General features: G+C 37.1%; 2 long non-coding RNA genes across 2 annotated transcripts; both read right to left on the minus strand.

Moving 5' to 3' along the window:
- Nucleotides 1–4,572: 4,572 nt before the first annotated feature.
- On the minus strand, nucleotides 4,573–5,955 carry LOC141621272 (uncharacterized). The gene is made up of 4 exons (XR_012532184.1): nucleotides 5,790–5,955; nucleotides 5,632–5,707; nucleotides 4,923–5,025; nucleotides 4,573–4,807 (listed from the first exon to the last, which is right to left on the minus strand). It is a non-coding gene; the product is annotated as an uncharacterized LOC141621272 (long non-coding RNA).
- Nucleotides 5,956–11,955: 6,000 nt separating this feature from the next.
- On the minus strand, nucleotides 11,956–13,386 carry LOC141621273 (uncharacterized). The gene is made up of 4 exons (XR_012532185.1): nucleotides 13,246–13,386; nucleotides 12,891–12,979; nucleotides 12,654–12,774; nucleotides 11,956–12,121 (listed from the first exon to the last, which is right to left on the minus strand). It is a non-coding gene; the product is annotated as an uncharacterized LOC141621273 (long non-coding RNA).
- Nucleotides 13,387–22,559: the final 9,173 nt, after the last annotated feature.

Consider the following 22,559-nt stretch of genomic DNA (forward strand, 5'->3'; position numbering starts at 1 on the left):
AAAATAGGACCACGATTTTCTAATAGGTTGCTTCCTTCTTATGAGTTCATGTAAGTTAATAGTTTCATGGAGCAACTAGCTCAAACTTAGTTAATCTATGTAGATAACTCCAATGGTTAAATTATAAGCTTATAATTTTAAGAAATTGTAAGTAAGTCCCCAAGTTAAAACATTGGAGTTGATTTTAATAAAATTAGACCATAGCTTAAGCTCGGTATGGCTTTAGAAAAAAGCTCATATGAGCTCGTTTATAATTTTCAAATTAAATTTTCTAATTTATAACTATGTACAATACTAAATATACTTTATCTTCATGCGTGTGTGTGTATGTATGTATGTATATATATATATATATATATATATATATATATATATATATATATATATATATATATATATATATATATATATATATATATATATATATATATATATATATATATATATATATATATATATATGGCCAGGATCCGGTGAGAACCACTAAGATAATGAGAACCGTGAGAACCATCATTAAATCTCTACCAAATCTCGATTTGAAAGTTTAGGTGAATCATTTAGCCTTAACTTAGTTTGTTCAAACACATTATTTGGTATAACTAAACAAAATTTATTGATTTTATTAACAAAATATAAACATAATGTACAAAAATACAATTAGGTATACTAAAACGACTATAGATTCACCAAAAACGAATACTGGGTGCATGAAAATTTTTACATGCATGAAATTGATTACTAGGTGCATGAAAATAACGGGCTCTACATGCACGAAAACGAGTTCTAGGTGCATGAAAATTGTTAGATACGAGAAAATGGGTAGTCGGTGTATGAAAATTAATAAAATGTATTTCGCCTCGATTTGTGTCAATAATTTAAAATGTTTGGACCAAGAAATATGTTTTCTAGCCATCAAATTCAATGTCGAATCCAATTATGTCATTATTTTTTTAAAAAAATTTCCGTAAGATGGAGTTCTCACGGTTCTCGTTATCTTGACGGTTCTCATAGGATCCCAATTCTATATATATATATATATATATATATATAAAAGGACTCATGACCCACCACTTTCATCTGGAAATGGTTCTTCAACCATCCTTTTACCGAAGATAAGAGAGGAATGTCATTCCCAATCAATAGTATGTCATCGACATACAATATCAAGAAAACAATCTTGCTCCCACTCGACTTGACATATAAGCATGGTTCCTTGACCGATCGAGTGAAACCATACTCTTTTATCACCTGGTCGAAACGATGATTCTAACTCCGAGAAGCTTGCTTAAGTCCATAAATGGAACATTTAAGCTTGCATACTTTCTTAGGATTTTCAGGATCTATGAAACCTTCGGGTTGTACCATGTACAATTCCTCCTCCAAATAACCGTTTAAGAAGGCGGTTTTCACATCCATCTGCCAAATTTCATAGTCATGAAAAGCGGCAATCGCTAAGATTATCCGAATGGAACGCAGCATAACTACGGGTGCAAAAATTTCATCATAATACAATCCGTGCACTTGAGTGAAATATTTTGCCACTAGTCGTGCCTTATAGGTATCTGGTTGCCCTTCTATAGAATGCTTTATTTTGTAAAGCCATTTGCACTGAAGAGGTCGTACCTTGTTAGGTAAATCAACAAGATCCCATACGTCATTCTCATACATGGAGTCCATCTCGGATTTTCCAAGTCCTTACTACATCTCTTGGATTTTCCAATATTGATGGTTGAGATTGAAAGCAAGAAACACTTAACACTAATTAGTTTCCTATACACTAATTAATTCCACTTTCTCTCTCTAGCTTTAATTATACATTCACTAATTGATTATTCTACACAATAAACACTATCTTTTGTCTTCTTATACTTTCAAGTTTATACAATTTTGTTTTTTTGAGAGAGAAAGTTTATACAAATTTTATGACACTTTTACTGTTTTAAAAGTGTAATTTTAACAAAAAAAAAGTGTAACTTTAACAAAAAGAAAGCGGTTTTGACGGATATTATTTTGAAATTTCAAATTTTGAAGCAAGTTTACCATAAATTTTGCGTTTTACGACAAATTTGAAAATTTGAAGCAAGTTTACGACAAATTTTGAGAAATATTATTTTGAATTTTTTAAATTTTAACACAACTCATTGTAAATTTAGTGAGTTATAATTGTAACTTTAGTCTTTTAGAATTGTAACTTTAGTCCACTAAAGTGTAATTTTAGTCCTTTAAATTGTAATTTTAGTCCAGAAGTGTAACTTTAGTCCATTAACGTGTAATTTTAGTCCATTAAATTGTAATTTTAGTCCATTGAGAGTGTATCTCTAGTCCATATTAAAAGTATAACTTTAATTCATTGAGACTTTAAGAGTGTAACTTTAGTCCTTTGAGAGTGTAACTTTAGTCCATTGAGAGTATAACTTTAGTCATTAAGAGGGAGGGTAACCTTAATAGAGATAAGTGTAACTTTAATGGAGATAAGTGTAATTTTAATAGATAAAAGTGTAATTTTAATGGAGAAAAGTGTAACTTTAATAATAGAGAAAAATATAAATTTAACAGAAAAAATGTAACTTTAATAGAAAAAAGTGTAATTTTAATAGATAAAAGTGTAATTTTAATGGAGAAAAGTGTAAGTTTAATAAGTGTAACTTTAATGGAGAAAAATATAATTTTAATAGAGAAAACTGTAATTTTAAGAAGTGTAACTTTAATAGAGAAAAGTGTAACTTTAATAGAGAAAAATGTAATTTTAATAGAGAAAACTGTAATTTTAAGAAGTGTAACTTTAATAGAGAAAAGTGTAACTTTAATAGAAAAAAGTGTAATTTTAATGGAGAAAAGCGTAACTTTAATAATAGAGAAAATGTAACTTTTTCATTTGTAATTTTAATAGAAATAAGTATAACTCTAATACAGAAAAATGTAATTTTAATAGATAAAATTGTAACTTTAATAAAGATAAAGATGAATGTAAATAAGTGTAATCTTAACTTTACTAGAAGATAAAAATCAACAAATAAAGAGGAAATATGAAAAAAAATAGATCTAGTTTTAACTTTTCAAAACAAGATCTATCTTTTCCATTTGTTTTTTTTAAAAAAAATACTCAAATCTCCGTTATCAGTACACCACCAACCTAACTTTACTAAAAAAATAATAATAATTAAAAACGTTAATGAACCACCAAAACTGAAAAACAAAACACCCAAAGAAAAAGGAAAAAAAAAGCACAAATAACATTATACCTCCAGTGCTACAATAACATCATACAACCAAGTTATATCTTATCGAGTTTATGTGTAATTTTTTTGAGCTTTCTTAAAGTTAAGTTTTTTATGTTTAAGTGAGTGAGTTCAGCAATTTTATGGTATAGCTCGACTTCTTTAAAACAAAACTCGAAAACTTTATTATATAGCTCAAGTTCTAGAGCATACAACTGGGTACAACTGGTTGTAGGATCTATTAACTGAAAAAAAAGTGGTAGGAGATCTGAAAAAAACGAGGAGAACAACACCACCATAGACATCCAACAACGCGCCATGACACCCGAAAATAAATAAAAAATGCATGTAACAAGACAATAAAATACAAATAAGATCTGAGAAAAAATAAAAAAACGAGAACAAATAAAAAAAACGAGATCTGAAACATTAAAAGAAAACGAGAACAACAAATTATACTTAAGAAATCAAAAATCTACTACATATTATGTAGATCTAAGATTTGTAAAAAAAAAACCACAAATAAAGACAAAAAAAATCGAAAATCAGAAAAAAAAAAAAAAACAAAAAAAAAAACAAGAAAAACGAGATCCAACAACAAGAACCGTGGGTGGTGGTGGTTGGCATGGGGCAACAGGCGAGGTGGTGGTTGGCGTGGGGCAGCAGGCGAGGTGGTGGTTGGCATGGGGCAGCAGGTAGTGCGGTGGTCGTCGTGGTGTTCTGTCGGGTGAGGGTGGAAAGGTGTGTGGGGCTGGTGGGTGGTGGTGGTGTGCGTGAGGGTGAAGGGATGTGGTGTCGGTGAGGGTGGTGAAGGGAGTTGGCCGTGGGCTGGCACTACTACAATTCTAAGCTAAGAGAACGGTCACTAACCGTTCTTAAAACAACTTTCAACCGTGCTGTGGCCAAGCGTTCTCTTTGACATAAGAGAACGGTTAACACGAAGTCAAACCGGTCTCTTTGTAACTACAACGAGAACGGTTCTATACTACAACCGTGCTATTATGATATTAGAAAGAGAACGGTTACATATGGAACCGTTTTCTTTGTAAAGACATAAAAAGCGCCAATTTGGTAAAATGAAATTTGGCGCCGCGCCAGTTACTTTTTTCAAATTTGGCGCCATTATAGTATTTGAGGTTCAAGGAGAACGTGTATTGCATGAACCGTTCTCTTTGATTTTTTTATTTTTTTTTAAATATTTTTTTTCGAAACCCCTACACGATTAAATCGTATAGTTTATAGGAATTCTATATATACGTGCAATTCAGAAACTTCACAGCATGTATTACGGAACAAAAACCAAACTTTTTCATTTAATTGGAATTCATGACTATAATTCTTTACAAAAATTGACAAAATCCTATCCAAGTGCAAAAATAAGTATACGTATAAATATCGAAAAAAATGTATAAATAAAAATCTTTCAATCCGCATCACTTATTCCTATCCAAGTGCAAAAATAACTCTGGTAATCATCGTCTTCATCCACCATTACTTGTCGGCTTAAAATTGAGTGTGAATTCAGCCCAAATATTTCGCACCTCGTCAATTTGCTCAACCGTATATGTCGTTGGGGCGGTTAACATGAACTGTATACATACACCCAAAACTTCAGTTAATACTAGCTTGTTACGTAAAATAATTACCAAGACGGAAAGAATAAAACAAAGAGATGAAAATGATTGAAATGATAAGGAAAAATACATACATTATGGGCGACATTAACATATCTTGCTTTGATAAGCTCCAACATATATCGGCAAACATAATATCCGCATAATACGGTCCCAACCGGCTACCGAGGACACTAAATTAAAAAACCACAATGAGTTGATGAGTTCTTTGCAAGTACATGATCAAAAGTTCAAGAAAATGTCAGAAAATCCAAGAGAAGGACGCTTTTCCAATCAAGTCTAATTCAAGGCATATAAGTTTCAAATACCAACAGTGGAAGAAAAAGGTTCCAGTAGAGTTGTTGTAGTAGTAGTAGTAGTAATTCAAGAGTAGTTTGTGAAAGCAAGCTTAAAATAGCAGAGTTGGTGTTAAGGATATTGATATTGGGTTTGGGTGTCCTTGCAACTGCCCTTATCGTGTCTAACACTCAGGTCCAACTCATCTTCTCCATCAAAAAGAAGGCTAAATACACTGCCATGAAGTCTCTCCTGTAACAACTTTAACCCTCCCTACTCATATCTATCTATATATCACCATCACAATTCACACGTACACTGACATGCTGCCTATTCCTTGCTACATATACTCAGATGTCTTACAGGAATCGCCACAGGGATCATTCTCTTTAGCAAACCTATAGCATGGCTCATCTTCTCCGGCGATCAGGTTTACATACATACTGTGCGGCTCATGTTGTGGTATAGTCAATAAATAAATATGCACATTATAGAAGATATACCTTAATAATTTTCCAAGAAAGCGGTTTTGCGTCGAACCCGGCAAGTGGATCAATTGAGTTTCTTTTCTCGAATGCTCTGTATTTCAATTAACTAAAATAAGTACTTACTTCAAACATAATTCAAACCACAATAAGTAGTGTCTCAACCATTTTCTAACCTAGTAATTGTGTCCACGAAAAATCGGCGAGGCTCCGTATATGCAGCAGGATCACACCAATACACAATATTATCAGATGGACTAATCGCAGCCAACATCCAATGATCACTTCGATTACAACAAGGGAACAATGAGAATATCTTCACGTAGTTAACAACAATAATAAATAAATATATATAAAGTTCGAGAAAATATGTATACCTTTCGTGATAAGTCGCAAATATAAGTTTTCGACCCCCGCCACATTCCCTACAAGTCATAGCTCTAGCAACATAACCGATCGAAAATCTTCACTTTGGTGAAAATTTTGACAACAGCTCGGGGGACAAGAATCCATATAAAGTACTAGACTTCATAGTATCACTAAGATCACTCAGATACCTACAACAATTGCAACTAAACTTGTTCAAATAGTTCATAAAAAACAAGTGAATTGAAGAAAATGGTAAACAGGAATGAAACTTACTGTTAATGCTATAAAATGTTCAAAATTCTTACCTCATAAGAATAGCAATGTGAGAGGCTCCTATCTCGCCCTCGTCACACCAATGAATAAGCTCCTCATAAGAAATCAAAGATGTGTAGTTATGAAGGTGTAATACATGGTCATCAATAGGAACGTTTATAAGTGCTCCGCTCGTCTTCAATATGCGAGCCTCATGTAGTAAAGATTTCATCAGCGGGGTTCTCAACTTTTGCTTAAACTCAGAGCTAACTTCTACACCCAGAAAAGTCGGGACCAAAGGTTGTGGAAACCTTTGAGTCGTCTTCTTCTTCTTCTTCATTATGATCCCCATCTTTATAATTTTTTTTTCCTCAAAACAGTTAGCATTTATAATTACTTAGTATAAGATAATAATTTGAATTTAAATTTTTTTTATAAAATTACCTTAGTAGGAGTATGAATATGATTGAGAGGCCATCGAACATATGAGTCCTTTGCATCGAAGTACTATCAACTCATCTCTAATAGGCAGGCAACTTAGCATTTTCCGATCCAGAAACACTTTCTTAAGTTCGACTTTCTTATAACCATCAAGTAGTGAAGCGCCGTGAATAGTTACGAATTCCCCCTTACCTTCCATGTACATCAAGCCTGATGCCACCATCTTGTTTGGATTCTCAGGTAATGATAATTCACGATCTCTCCAACCCTTAAAAATTTTAGTAAAACCTTTACTAGGTTTCGCATAAATAATAATAAGTTTCGTGCAAATCAAAATGATAAATCGAAGATGATACCGCCGCTCACTAGGTGGCTCTTCATGTGGTATTTTTTCACGGGGTATCTCTATACGGTGTGACAGTTGTTTGGATTGCTCCTCACTGTCTTTAAGGTGTGGATCTTGACGAGATTGTTCTCCACTCTCTTGTATAGAGATACTACGAGAACCATCAGGAGATTCATAAGCATTCGATCCTTGAGTACTCATAGATATTCCTTTCATGAAACATTCTATTTCTTCTTGACTTGGCTTCTCACCACTTTGCCAAAAATGCACCATCATCTTTTGCATATTTGCCACTTGTGATTGCAGAGTATTTATCTGTATGTCGTAAGAAATAAATTTTTAAATCATGCTTGAAATTAAAATATTCTAGGTATACATAATTAATTACCGTCTGTTTGAGAGAATCAACTTCTGTCGGCGGCCTTTTCGGAGGCTTCCCAAAATATTCAGTTATGCAAATGCCGTCAGGAACTCCCCGTACACGGCCACCATGTTCAGGTTTGCCGAGTGCCTTAGCAAGTATATCTCATTCTTTCTAACGAATTCATAAAATTCAGCTAAACCAGCATCATATGTAGGATCACCTCTTTTCCCATCCATCATCCACGTACGATCCATATTAATCTAAATAGTAGAAGAAAGTAATAAATATTACAACGAATTTTTTTTTTTAAATGTACTCAGCCGTAAATACTGTGAAAAAAATAATCCCTATTAGAAAATAACGACATATTTAATAATTAAAATAATAACTATATTGTTATAATTTGTTAAAAATCAACATTTAGTTACTCAATCCTACAAAAAAATAATATAATTAACCAGCATACATTATCAATATAGTATAATGACCTCGAATGTAATTTTTGATTTCATGTAGATTTGTGAAAACTTTATATGAAAATAAATAAAGTGAAAACATGGAAGTGAAAATTAGGCTGATGGAAGAGAAAATAGCAAATAAAGTTACTTATACTGTCTTTCTGAGGTAATGGAAAGGAGACATTATCTAGCTAATTAAAGTCACTAGATTAGAGTTTACACTACAGTTATAGCCAAACTACATGCTGCATCTATGAAATTTGGTGGAAAAAGAGTAGCTGCAGGATGCAATTGCACCTCTGCAGGCCTGAAACTGTGGCAGAAGAAATATTCGGAAAGCCAAAATTCGACTTGCAAAGAATATCATATACCCATGTAAGGAAAGAGACAAAACATGGCTAGCTAGGTTTCAATTTTGAAGGAAGTAAGACTGAAACTGTGGTGAATGTATCCTATATTTGACTTGGTTTTGATGCAATGATGCAATAATATTTACATGTGATCCAAAAAAAAAATTAAAAGAAGTAAGTTGTGAAATGTCTTTAATTGAGAACCGAATTAAGGAAGTAGTGACCTGAAACACATGGACGAACTCAGCATACACTTAACTTGGTTAAAACAGAGGATGCACTATAATTGAAATACAGTTGATTACTGATTAGCAGGACAATAATATTGACCAAACTTGACCTTTTAAGACGGGATGGCACTACTAACTATTGAAATACAGTTACTCTCTTCTAAGACGGAAAATATCCATTCTAATATTTAGACAGATTAAATAGCACCCTCTTAAACAGAGATGGGGACAGACTTATTATACTCGAGAAATCGATTAAAATTGGGAAAATTAGTGTACTATATTTGTATGAATTACAACAAAATAGGAAAGGAATACTCATTCAACTCATAAAGACGGAATAATTGATACTATGCAGGACAACGAAGCAAGCAGGCTCGCTTTCGATAAGCGGCGGTGTAACAACTAGCAATCATAATCCACTTAAGTACAATCATATCATCACCAAATACTAAAAGAATCACATCAACATACATTAAACTAACATTATTGTAGTATTATCATAAAAACTTAACATTATTGTAATTCTGTAAAAAAAAATGGGCATACCAGTGGCAACAATAATCAGCAACGATGAAAGCAAGCGGGCAAGGTGGTCGACGGTGAAGAGCGAACGCGGAATTGGCAGATTATAAGGAAGAAATTGAGAGTGGCGGTTGGAATGACGGCAAGACGAGAGAGTTTTTTTTCTTTTTTGAGGGGAAGACAATGACTCCTTATTTGGGTTTACGTGGAAGACGGGCTGTCTTTTACTTCTAGTCCGGTTTTGTCATTGGGCGTTCTCTTTGTTGTATCAATGAGAACGGTTTCTTGATTTAACCGTTCTCTTTATAATATTAAGGCGGTTGGTCAAACTAACCGTTTCGTTGTTAATCTACCAAAGACGGTTGGAATCAATCACCGTTCTCTTGTGAAGTCATATTTGCGCGCCCATAACAAAAATAAGCAAGAGAACGGTTCCGTTATCGACCGTTCTTTAAGTGGCGTTCTTATAGCTTAGAATTGTAGTAGTGTGGTTGAGGGAGGTTGTTGTGGTGGTGAGATAGGTGGTTTTGGTGTGTGTGGTGTGGGGAGTCGTGGTAGGGTTGTGGTGATAGTGTGGAGGTGGGCGGTGGTGGTCGTGGGGGTAGGTGGTGGTGGCCGGCGGTGGCCGGTGGGGTTGGGGAAGGGAGGGGTGATTTCTTTATTTTTGTTGGGTTTTGAATTTTAGGGGTTTTGAGATTGAGAGGTTTTGAGAGAGAGAGTGGAGGGGAAATTGTGAGGATATGATATAAGTAGGTGGGAGGAAAAAAGTATATATATTGAATAAGTGGTTAATTAAGATTAATTAGTGTGGGTAGTGATAGAGTGGATTTAATTAGCTTTAATCCCCTTTTTTCTTGTGTAAATCTCAGCCTTCCATTTCCCTCATCCAAAACAGGAGACATGTACGACTCGAGGAAGGAGGTGGACTTACATGATCCTAATACTATATATATATATAGAAATAGGATTCTGTGCGAAGCTAAAGTTCGGTGCGAACTTACGAACCAACTTTGAAATAGTCAGATGAGGACAATGACCTCTCATCAATCCAACACATATCACATTTCTCTGAGTACTGACTCCAACTTCCCTCTTCTTATCTTCTTTTCTTCCACCTGCAACGTCATTCTCCAACGCCGGCAGACCTCTAACTCCGACCATCAACACCGTTACACCCCTAACGCCGACGAACTCACACACGTGCCTCTTTTTCTTTGGTTTTCTGTCAGAAAATCAACAGTCACCAGTTTAGCACATCTCCGAGGCAGGCGACACCACCGACAGTCATTAATAGGGTTAATTTTTTGCAAGTCATCTTTGTTTTTCATAAATCTGTGATTTCCATCACATTTTTTCTTAAAAAATGAGATCTATGGTAGTGGTGAGGCGCGTCGACCGAGGCAAAATGGCCGTGGGTTGAACTATTGTTGGCAGTGGTGGTTGTTCGAGAATCAACAACTCGGGTGGTCGATGAACGGTCCGAGTGATAGAAATAGACGGTTGGTGTAAGGACTGAACAACCAATCACATCGTCTAAGTTAGAGAGATAAAGGGTGTCACCATGGTTGACAGGGATCAGACCTGCTGGATTCACCACCTCTTTTCGAGTGATGGTTAAGGGGATTGTTAATTGGGAAATTTCGATGTCTTTCACCCATGAAGCCATTGTAGTTTTGATAATGTTACATGAAATACAATGTGAAGCTGTAAGATTTATAAGGGTGAAAGGAAATTTCTGAATGCTTTAAAAAACGGGTGACAGTTGCAACTGCCTTTGTTCATGACCAACAAAGTTTAATAATTGATCTATTTTCTAAGTATAAAGTTACCTGTTGTCATGATGCAAAAATAAAGCAAAAAGTTAAACTCATTTATTTTACTAGATACACACCTTTACATTGTTAGATACACGTCTTTATTTTACTAGATACACTCATTTATATTACTAGATACACACCTTCACATTGCTAGATACACGTCTTTATCTTACTAGATACACTCCTTTATATTTCTAAATACACTCTTTTACATTGCTAGATACACATCTTTATCTTACTAGATACACTCTTTTATATTTCTAGATACACTCCTTTACATTGCTAGATACATGTCTTTATCTTACTAGATACACTTCTTTATATTGAACCATGAGTCCATGACAGATCAAAATTCAAGATACCTACTGGTTATTACTGTAACATAAATTGTCTAATGGATCTTCAATCAACAACTCCAAACTAAATATTAGACATCTCAACACTTACAAAATCAATTAGATAAAAACAACAGGAGAAATGGGAGGATTAAGATTTATATATTTGATTAAATACTCGAAAAACAATCGATTACAAAATCACTATTTGCGAAAGCATTCCGTGATTTGCAATCCCACTATTTCACCATTTTAAAAGCCCTTTTAACCAAAATCGAAATAACTTGCAATTAGCTATGGCAGAAGGAATTAGTTAGAGAGAGAAATGTAAGCTAGGTCTGCAAAAGGGTAATACAAATGACAAGGTATTCATTAATTTAGGTGTATAGCGGTATTTATATACATGTCATAAGGTAATATACATGTTGTCACACTAGCTCACAACTATCATGGAATCCAAATTGAGGAGACCCCTGTATCATATACACAAATTTTGTAGATTGTATGCCCTTTCACTTTGCTTAATGTTGTATTGGTTGAGACTGAAAATGTTTCGGCTGCTGTTGTTGTTGGAGGTGGGTTCAATCTGACCCGTGTATCATCCACCAGGCCTGGCCGAAACTTGCTGCAATAACTCCCCGCCTTTGACTGCGGGTTCGGATCAAACCGTCGTGAGAAAATTTCGCGCGATAATGTAGTCCATTGTCGGTTCCACTCCAAAAAAAGCAGTACCCACAAAGATAAAGTCGTGATCCAACCCCCGTAATTCGCTACTCCATGTTTTATAACTTTGGTGAAATTATCCTTGTGCTTCTCACCGACTTGTCAGGACTCATCGGGTAGTTTAAATCGGGCATGTCTTGCCCGAAAATCATCACTGCAAAAGCCGAAACTGTCTGGAAAAGGGCAGGTATGAAGAATGCAATCCTCCAAGCAGTAAAGCTCTTGGCACCAATCTTTACATGAGATTGTATACGAATGGCATTATGAGTTGCACCTCTTCCAAGGTTTCCCCATCCACCTGAGAAGTACGGAACACGTTAGCATCAAAATTGTCGTAGTGACACTCTTTACTGATACAAAAAAAGGGATTTTTGCCAGTTATCTGAAACCCCATTGGCGCGACCTACTACAGGAGGTGAAAACATGGAGCTCATCAAGAACTGAGTCGAAACAAACGTGGCCAAAGAAAAACCGGTGAAAAATCGGACCAAAAGAAACCCGGTAGCTGAATCTGCACTGGATGTCAGGTACACAACAGGCGCAGTCAAGAGGGTCAAGGATATGTGTAATGACAGTTGTTGCATAAGATCCTAAAATAAAGTCCTGCGACCAGCTTTCCTTTCACTTTCAAGAGGAAAAGGTTCTGAATCATGATATAGGCAATAATTTTGAATAATGGCCACTGGCCACCTTATAAGTTATTGGTCACCATAACTCAAAGGACATGACTACAAAATTTAAATTTTGATTCACACTAATACATAATTAAAATTGTGGTGTTGGTTAAATCTTGCAAGTTTTATAAGTTTCTAACTTGGGGAAAAACCCACTTAGCCATTCATTTGAGCAAACTTCACTCTCGTCAATAAAGAACAATGTAGATCTCCAACCTTTGCAACCAATTGATCTTTTATGTCAGCCACAACAGCAAAATTGACTCTCTCAGCATCACTAGAAAAGAGGGAAAGAAATAGTATGACTATATGAAAGAACACAAACATAGCATCATCTAGAAAAAATAGTTTATGTAGGGTTGATGCGAAAATGAGCAGAGCAACGAGGCATACATAGGCTTAGGAAGTTAATCTTCTGTCAACAGTCCATCCTTCACCAGTTCTTCAAGAAAAATGAGAAGTGTGTTTCCGCAATTGGCAGCCTGATTTCAAAAAAAAATAATTCACATTCATGTAATTGTCCTTTGTTTTCATTTCATTTTGTGATTGACGGTCATTGATCTGATTTAAACATATCTAACATTCTTCACAGTGACCAATTAATATCTCCATGTTTTTAAATGTGAATACTTGGGCACTATCTACACAACTTCAGACTCCATGAAAATAATTGTGTTATTCAACTGAAAATTCTTTACAGGAGACTGAAATTGTAGGGAATGAACAAAAAAAGAAAAAAGAATAAAACCTGGGAAGTGGTCTCAAAGTGAAGGAGATCACGACCGAGGGCACTGCCTGTAACCAAAGTACCTTATTTTATCTTCTTCGTAATCCTTTCACCAGAGTACATCTTACCTTGATTCACAGGGTTAGAAATAAACCATAGGAGTCGCCTTAAAATACCAGATACAACAAATACACATGGTATTATTATCGGATACACATGGTATTACTACTAGACACACAACTCGATTTGTGTATCCAGTAGTAAAACCATGTATATCTCGGCTGGTATTTTTTGTATCCACGATCTAAAGATCAACTGCGACCACCCACCTGGCCACCACCACCATCAACACACCCGATAATAATTCATGGTATGTGTAGATACCCGTATCCGTCGATATTGGAATTTATAGAGAACCCGACAAACACCCGATGATGATAGGACACATGTATTCTTTAGTTGTCATTGTCATTATTTGGGTTCGTTTTACGATGTAGAATGGGCGTCGTCGATGAAGTATTTTATTAATTTAAATGATATTTAAATTAATGTTTTTTTAAGTGATTTCATTTTATTAATTTAAATGATATTTAAATTAAAGCTTTTTTAGGTGAATTCAATTTATTTTATTTTGAATTTATTTTCTCAAGTTTATTTTATTGAAAATAAAATAAATATTTGATTTGAAAAATCATTTTATAAGTATATTTGATTTGAAAAATCATTTATTTTAATGTGTTAATTGATTTGAAAAATCGATTTAAAAATCGAGAAAAACTCGTTTTGAACACGCGTTTTGGAGCGCGATTTTTGCTCAGTTTTTGAGCCCATTTTCTTTACGAGTTGGCACGAATCTCGAGTACACTAACCAACCTAAGCCTCTACCCATCAACCACAGTTCGAATCCCTTACCCATGGCCCAAAATCCCGTCCCAAATCACCCCCAAACAGCCCGCATACACGAGCAGCCCCCCCTGTTTTGCAGCTCAATCCCGAGCCCAAAACTCGCTCCAAACACCACCAAAACCCGTGCCCATTAACCCTAACCCATACCCTAGTATCCTACCCATATTACCTTACCTTAACCACCAAGATCTATGGTTTGTGGATCCGTCTAAATACCATTGGATTACGAGAGTCATTCAAATCGAGTGATATAGGGTACAAGTCTTTATCTTTAATCACTCGTAGTCGATTGGCTTTATGCTTTTCGATGAAAGGTGTAAAGTTGACTTGAACGGTTCCAAGTTCCCAAAAAACTTGGTGGCGACTCTAATTTGTCTTAATTCGATTCGAAAGAACCTCGAGTCGATTATGCCTAGTGCAGATCCCGCGGACGCAGTTCCCGAGGGCCTTGTCCACAGTTTGGCGACTCCCGCTGGGAAAAGAGGACTAGTTACACTTTGTTTCTAGGGTCTTTTCCTCCAAGGTGAAACTTGAAAAGAAAGTGTTGGAAAGTAAAACATTACTCATAGTGCTACGATTCATGCATAAACCCTTAAGGACTTGCCCGGGCCGTCCCAGCGTTTCTTCGTGATGCGTGGGGGGCGACGTCCCACTATGCTAGGAAGCTGCACATTGCTCGCTTCCACTTCACCTTGCGTGGTTCTTGATGGTGGGGACGATCTTCTAGGTACTCTACCTTAAGACACCTTGCTCTATAAGACCGCAAAAGGATGGAGGGCATAGACCTTCTTATAGAAGACTTGCCAAGACTTAGAGATGTCTAGGAGCATACATCCTTATAACATGAGAATGACAATGTGCAATTTGTTTTCCCGAGTCTTTTTCGAAATTTCCCATGTCCTTTTCAAAACCGAACTTTTGAACAACTTACTTTCAAAATAGCATGGTTTTAAAAACGCGGAATGCTGCCCAAATAGGACTAGAATTTTCGGCCCAAAATGAGCTTTTATAGCCGGCATGCTGCCCATTTCAAATCTCATTTTCGAATCAATCTTTCGTTTTTTTCAAAACCAATCCAAAATGCCTCTCGAACCTCAACCAAGCATGAAATGCGTCAAGTCGTATCCGGGTCATGGCCACGTTAGGCCGGGTGTAATTCGTTCTAAGAGTCTAGAACACGACCTTGTTGGGTCACCCAAGCTCACCTCTTGGGCTTTGAGTCATGTTGGTCGACCATTTGGTCTAGGATAGTCCACAAAAACGCCCAAGCTAGGCCATTTAGGGCGTTTCACCCGAACCCATGGGCTATGTTCGTCCAGTCACGGGTTTGGTCACACCGAGTCCAGTTTAAAATCGTGCCATGACAGTTTGAGTCATGTTGTTTTGTCGAGCCTAAAATGAACCAAGGTCTAGATCCAACCGTGAGTCGAACCTCTGGTTAGTCAATCTCAAGTCGAGTCTTTGTTTGAGTCAAGTTGGGGTCGTGTCCTTAAGTGTGCAGGGGCTCTTACTTTAAATATTGACTCAGTACGGGGTTTTCTTGTAGAAAGGCCGCCAAAAACCCGACGTCAAGCAATGGAAGATGTTAACAACTGTTTACCGAGGCCGTGAACCTCATGATGACCCGAATGGATGCAATCGAATCTAAGCTGGGTGAAGATTCCCCTCTACCACTGACTGATCTGGAAAAACGGTTCAAGTTCATCGAAGACCGTTTGAAACTCTCCCAGGGGAAGAACATTCACTATGAGAATGCTAGGGCCTATGCCCCGGTGCAAGATAAGTTGCCCACGAACATGGTACTCACTGACATCCCAAAGTTTAAGGGCACAGAAGATCCAGTCCACCATGTTAAGGCCTATAAGGGGTACTTAGCACTGAAGGGAGTACCTGCTGACATGCTCTCTGAAATTTTCGCTCAATCTCGGATGAACACCGAAGGCGTGGTTCTATAACTGGACCTTAAGAACTTCCCCACTTTCGAAGATATTACGGTGGAGTTCTCGCAAGCACTATGCTGATAATGTCGAGATTCAAACCAACATAAGAACATTGGAGGTGATGACACGAAAGACAAAGAAGGCTTTCTGAATTCCTTGCAAGATGGCGCTACGAAAGCGTGAAATTAGCCAAGAAGCCTGATTTAAGTTGAAATGGTAGATAAGTTCGTAAAGAATCTACGACTATTTACCGCAATGCTTTGAAATACCAGAATTTTGGCTCTTTCAAAGAATTGATAAGAATCGGGATAAAGGTAGAAGATGATGTCATAGGGGAGGTGAAAAGCCGAAAGGGTACCAAGGGGCCTCATCGTCTAAGGGCAAGGCCCCAGCAACGACCCATTTGGATGAAGCCATCAATCTCTTAGAAGGGCAATCGAAGAAGTCGCAGCGCCAAACACCAAGGGCATTCACCGATATCGGATGTACTTATACATACGCTCTCCAAAGGCTCATAGCCCTAGGAAAACTGAAGCCTATTGGTCCAACTCCGGACCCTCCCGCTGAACAACAAGGTAAATGGTATAAACCAAATGCCTACTGTGCCTTTCATCAAGGGAAAGGCCATGATACTGAAAGGTGCTATCGACTGAAGCACGAAATTCAAGACATGATTGAGAATGGAACACTCCCGATCCCAACTGTTAAACCCAATAACATCACCAATCCATTTGGTGATCACACCAATTTTGTTTCTGTCGAAGACAATGTCGATTATTCCCATCTTATCCGCCCATGTCACTTGAAAGGGGTGTTTATCGGGAAAATATTTGTGGATTGCTTTGAATTCTTGCCAAACCCGAAGAATGAAATTCAAATCGGGAGTCTCGCTCTAGAATGTACTCCTCTCGTTAACGAAGTTAATAAAAGAAAATTAGATTCGCCAACCTCCATCAATGGCGTAGATCCTCAGAGGACTACCCCGGGATGGAGGCAAACCATCACAGGGATCAAGGACAAGAGCCGAGCTTCTAAGCTGACAGCCGAACAAGAGAAAGCTCAAGACCAGATTTGAAAATTATGAGTCGGGATCTGTTTTCTTATCTTAGTCAAGTCGAGTCTAGGACTTTCTTTTCTTGAAGTTGAGTCATTTATTCCACGATGACCTAGGGTGTGTCCTAGGAATCGTTCCTTCGAGTCTGTTAAGCATGTGTCATTCCAATAAAAGTTGCAGTTTCGTTTCCAAATATGTCTTGTTTTCAATCCTCAATCATTCCGGAAACATGATAAAATGCACAACACACTCAAAGGCATCCCTGGGGTGGAAATATGTCCCGTTTCAAAATGTAAGGTACAATAGGATTCCGTGTTTGATTCCTTTACCTATTCCATGTCTGGTGGTAGAAAACCTCCATCTGAACCAATGTTTGTGGCAAGCTTTTAGATGATTCTATGACAAACCCGGACTAGCTCCTTGTTTCCCCTATCGATGACGGAAGGCTAGCCTTTTCCCCAACAAAATCATCCCATCTCGAAGAGAGAAGATATCAACCCGTTCTAACAAGGAATTGTTAGTTCCTACCCAAATTAGTTGGCGAAGCCCAGTTTTCAAGGTGTATCCATTTATGACTAAGAGAATGAATAGAAGATCATTTTCAAAGAGAGAAAAAAGATGAAAAAGAATGAGAAAATGAGAAAATGAGAAAAATTGGAAAAATGAAAAAAAAAATGAAAAAAAGATGAAAGAAAAAGAAAAAAAGAAAAAAGATGTTGAAGTCATTGCAGAATGCTTTTGGTTGAATGTCGAAGTTACGGAAGCCAGAAATCAAGTCAAGTACCCATAGTTGAAGTTCAATGGGCGAAGCCCAAAAGCTTAAGTAGTAACCTCTTTACCCTCTAAGTCCTTCCTGAGACAGTTACAAAGGGATAGTCGGGAATTTTGAGAATTATTCCGCTTGTGTTGTTACACCCAGCCTTTAGGGTCCAGACATGGGAATTTGAACCCACATCATTTTTCAACCCATTTGCACTCGTGGTTGATCAAACCCGAGACACCCATTCCAACCACATCAGCAGCCATAGACCTTGGCTTTAGCACCACAAAACAAACCTTCAGAATGATGGTTAACCATTCCAACTTGTTATTACCAAGCTCCACATCCCAAAAGATCCAAGCCTTTTGTACCAACCCTAGACACGGGATTTAACAGTACTTTACAGGCTAGAATGGGATACGACATGATACCTTAGGTGAAACCTTCGAGTGTGTACACACAATTAAAATGCCAAGTTTATGCACCTTGATCGAACTACGTCAGATTTGATTTCGCTCCACGCGAATACGTAGGCAGTCCTTCAGAATAAGGGATTCAATCCACTCATCAACCAAGTTGTCATCTTGTCGGTTTCTTACGGGTCCTAACCAAGTCCAAATGAAGCCACCTTTGTTTGAGTCGGTCTTAGCACTTGATGTAGGCTAGGATGAGGATATAGGTTCGGATGAATAGTATCGAGTCTCAGAGTGAGCTTTATCTAATGGTTTAGGCAAAGATGCCGAGTCATATAGATGTGGGTTTGTCTTTGGGAACAGAGAAAATATGAAAAACCCAATGAAAAGAAAGAAGGCGTGGAAGAAAAATAGTAAAAGCCCGCTGAAAAGAAAGAAGGCGGTGGCAAGAAATGATGAATACTCGCTGAAAAGAAAGGAGGCGAGGAGAAGAGTGGCAGGATGTTCCCAACAAGAGTGATATGTGATGTCCAACTGTTCTCATAAAATCAGTCTGTGGTTAGTGTTTAGGCGAAGCTAACGTTGTTGCTCCGTGAGTTTAATCCACCTTGTCAATGCCAAGTGATCTTGATTCCCATGTGCCCTTGGGAGCACGCCCATGCCATACGATATCTCTGTCTCAAGTCCGATGGCCTTGTGATTCCAATTTGCCATCTTTTGGCGCCAGAATGGCCAATTTACATTTCTACCCCCAACAAGTCAATAATTGAATTAAAACCCGGGCACACTTACGGTTTTATTTTCCTTTTTGTTTTACGGTAGCGGGCTACGCCCACGTGCCCACGTTGTTTACAAGGCTTACAGAGTGTCTGAGTCGTATTTCATGCTCACCTATCAAGGTTCGATTTCAAAAAATTTCAAAATTTCAAAATTCCAAAAACTTTTTGCGAATTATGGATAGATGATCCAAGTAGTGGAATCTTTTCGGGTCGATGACCCCAATCTTTCGAAATTCAAAAATTCAAAATTCAATTTTTGAAGGGCCGATGGCCCAACATTCCAAGTGATGTCAAATTCAAAATTCGGGTCGATGACCCAATTACTCAAAATTTTCAAATTCTATTTTTGGGTCGATGACCCAATATTTCAAATAATCCAATTTTAAGATCGATGATCCAAATGTGCTTATGTGATGATTATTGCTAGTACGTTTTTGTGTTTCAAATATAGCAGGATATGCTTCAACTGGGGGCTCTAAAGTCTTCGACTTTAGAGCCATTCAGAATCGGGTCTCGAAGCCGTTGGCTTCAGAGACCATTATCAAGATGTAAAGGATGACATCCACCAAGAATTCAATTCAATACAAGAGTATGAAATGGAAGAATTCCGTAGCTGAAAGCAAATGATGAAAGCGGCGACAACCTCCTTGGAAAGTCCCGTCCCATTCGGACAAGTGCCGGCAGATGATAAATTTTGGGCAAATGTCGTGAGATGATGAATTTTGGACATACGCACAGATGATAAACTTTGGGCATGTGTCGCAGATTCGAACTACGACGCTGGTTTGATTCCGTCGTAAACGGATACGTAGGCGCCTAAGGATAAGGCTCAATCCACCATATATGCAATTTTATGGGTCGACGACCAATGACGATAATTTGACACAAAAGAAGCAAGAGTCAATCCCCAACGAAGTTTCAGGTATGATCTCTTCTTATGGTCAAGTAGTTTATATACGCAAGTCTAATGGACTATAAACGACCGAAGAATCCTCGGTCGAGAGGGACTGGGGTATACTTTGACTTTCGCCTTGTCCAAGCCTCAGTCAAAGTGGGGGCTCTGTAGATACCCGTATCCGTCGATATTGGAATTTATAGAGAACCCGACAAACACCCGATGATGATAGGACACATGTATTCTTTAGTTGTCATTGTCATTATTTGGGTTCGTTTTACGATGTAGAATGGGCGTCGTCGATGAAGTATTTTATTAATTTAAATGATATTTAAATTAATGTTTTTTAAGTGATTTCATTTTATTAATTTAAATGATATTTAAATTAAAGCTTTTTTAGGTGAATTCAATTTATTTTATTTTGAATTTATTTTCTCAAGTTTATTTTATTGAAAATAAAATAAATATTTGATTTGAAAAATCATTTTATAAGTATATTTGATTTGAAAAATCATTTATTTTAATGTGTTAATTGATTTGAAAAATCGATTTAAAAATCGAGAAAACTCGTTTTGAACACGCGTTTTGGAGCGCGATTTTAGCTCGATTTTTGAGCCCGTTTTCTTTACGAGTTGGCACGAATCTCGAGTACACTAACCAACCTAAGCCTCTACCCATCAACCACAGTTCGAACCCCTTACCCATGGCCCAAAATCCCGTCCCAAATCACCCCCAAACAGCCCGCATACACGAGCAGCCCCCCCTGTTTTGCAGCTCAATCCCGAGCCCAAAACTCGCTCCAAACACCACCAAAACCCGTGCCCATTAACCCTAACCCATACCCTAGTATCCTACCCATATTACCTTACCTTAACCACCAAGAAAACCCCCCATACGAACCCTAGAAAGCCCCCCAAAAGCTGCTGGACAGCAGCTATGCTCAAGAGGCCCGACTGCCTCTCCCTCTCTTTTGCCCTACTTTAACTCCTTATAAATACCCACCCTTCACCATACATTCGTTCCTCTAAGTTCTCCATACATACTACCTTCACTTACAAGCTTTAAACTCCAGAAACAAACCCTAATTGCCTCTAAAAAACCCTCCACAAAACCGACATCCAAACTGAAACAGTTTGTGTGTCCTCTTCGAAAAACAATTCGTTCCTCCTTCAAACCTCCATCAAAACTCGAGTTTCTTGTTCCTAATTAACCATATAACATCCATCTACACATTAGACAAAGATTTACGAGCCAAATTGCCCTTGAGAGTACACGAAATCCCTCGAAAAACAGAGTGTTATACACTCTGTTTTCGCGGTTTGTTCCTGTCTGTCCAGTTCTGTTTGTGCTCGTTTTTCGTGCCCAATAACTCAAAAAGAGCAGGGGTTGCTTTAAGATCTCTGTTCTCCTCTCTTTCTAGTTTTCAAAACATCTTTTAAATCGAATTTTCATCGTGAAACGAGGGAGAAATCATCGTTTGAAAGTTGCTGTCCAGATTTGCCAAAAACGCGTGTTTGCTTTGTTTCTTCGTCGACGACGGCCTCTCGAGATAAAATCTACCATCGATTACGACCCAAGACGGTGTCAACGATACATGTAGGTTGAGGGTGCATCAAATCCTCCTCTTTCTCCTTTTTTTATTTCGTTTTTTATGTTTGTTTTTCTTATAGTTTATTTTTGTTTGTTTATCGCTTTTATTTATCGTTTAAATTAACTACGAAACTAGTTTAGTCCGAGTATGAGTTAAAGTACCACCATGAACACCCGCGTTGACTTAAGATGGGAAAGAAACCGCTACATCAGTCGGTCGTACACCCCCGTCTCATTTACATATCCTCGTGTTCAAGGTAGGGCATTAATAAAACGAGTTCTAACTTCGCTCTTCGCTTTTGACCCCTCTTTTGTTTCGTGTGATTCGACCCACCTTAGGACCCGTCACATGTTAGTATGACCTCTGATTGTTAACATATAACTCATTTAGATGACATTAGATCAATTTGATAACCTAATTAGACACATTAGGGTACATCGACATAGCTTTAAAAACCGATTAACAATTTCAGAACTTAATTGAATTCATCTTCCCTTTCACTAATTTTCTCGCTAGCATGGAAGTGCGTGCTTAACACCTTTCCATTTGCACTCGTTGACGATTTAGAATTGTACCTAACCTAGTTCGTATTTATTTAATTCAATTTGTAATTAATTAACCTTTAATTTGTTTTATTTATTTCTAATTTTTTAAAAGTCGTTTTAATTATCTTTTATGGTTCAAAATCTGTAAATTTAATTTAATGAATTTTTTCGTAATTTATTTTACTGATTTCGTAATTAAAACATAATTAACTTTGCTTTTCTCCAAAAACCGTGCCTTGCACGGGTCTGTCTGACTTCTGATCCGTGCACTGCACGGGTCTGCCAGTTTTAGTTTCTTTTCTTCTTTTGTTTCTTTAATTGTTTACTAATCCTATTTTAATAAATATGGATTGGTGAATAATTTTAATAAGTTGGGTTCAATTTAATTAATAAGTTGTACCTAATTTATTTCAAGCCTTTGTACTTATTTATTTTAATTTAATTAGTTTAAT

Source organism: Silene latifolia, chromosome X (genome assembly GCF_048544455.1).
Source record: "Silene latifolia isolate original U9 population chromosome X, ASM4854445v1, whole genome shotgun sequence".
Taxonomy (NCBI): Eukaryota; Viridiplantae; Streptophyta; class Magnoliopsida; order Caryophyllales; family Caryophyllaceae; genus Silene; species Silene latifolia.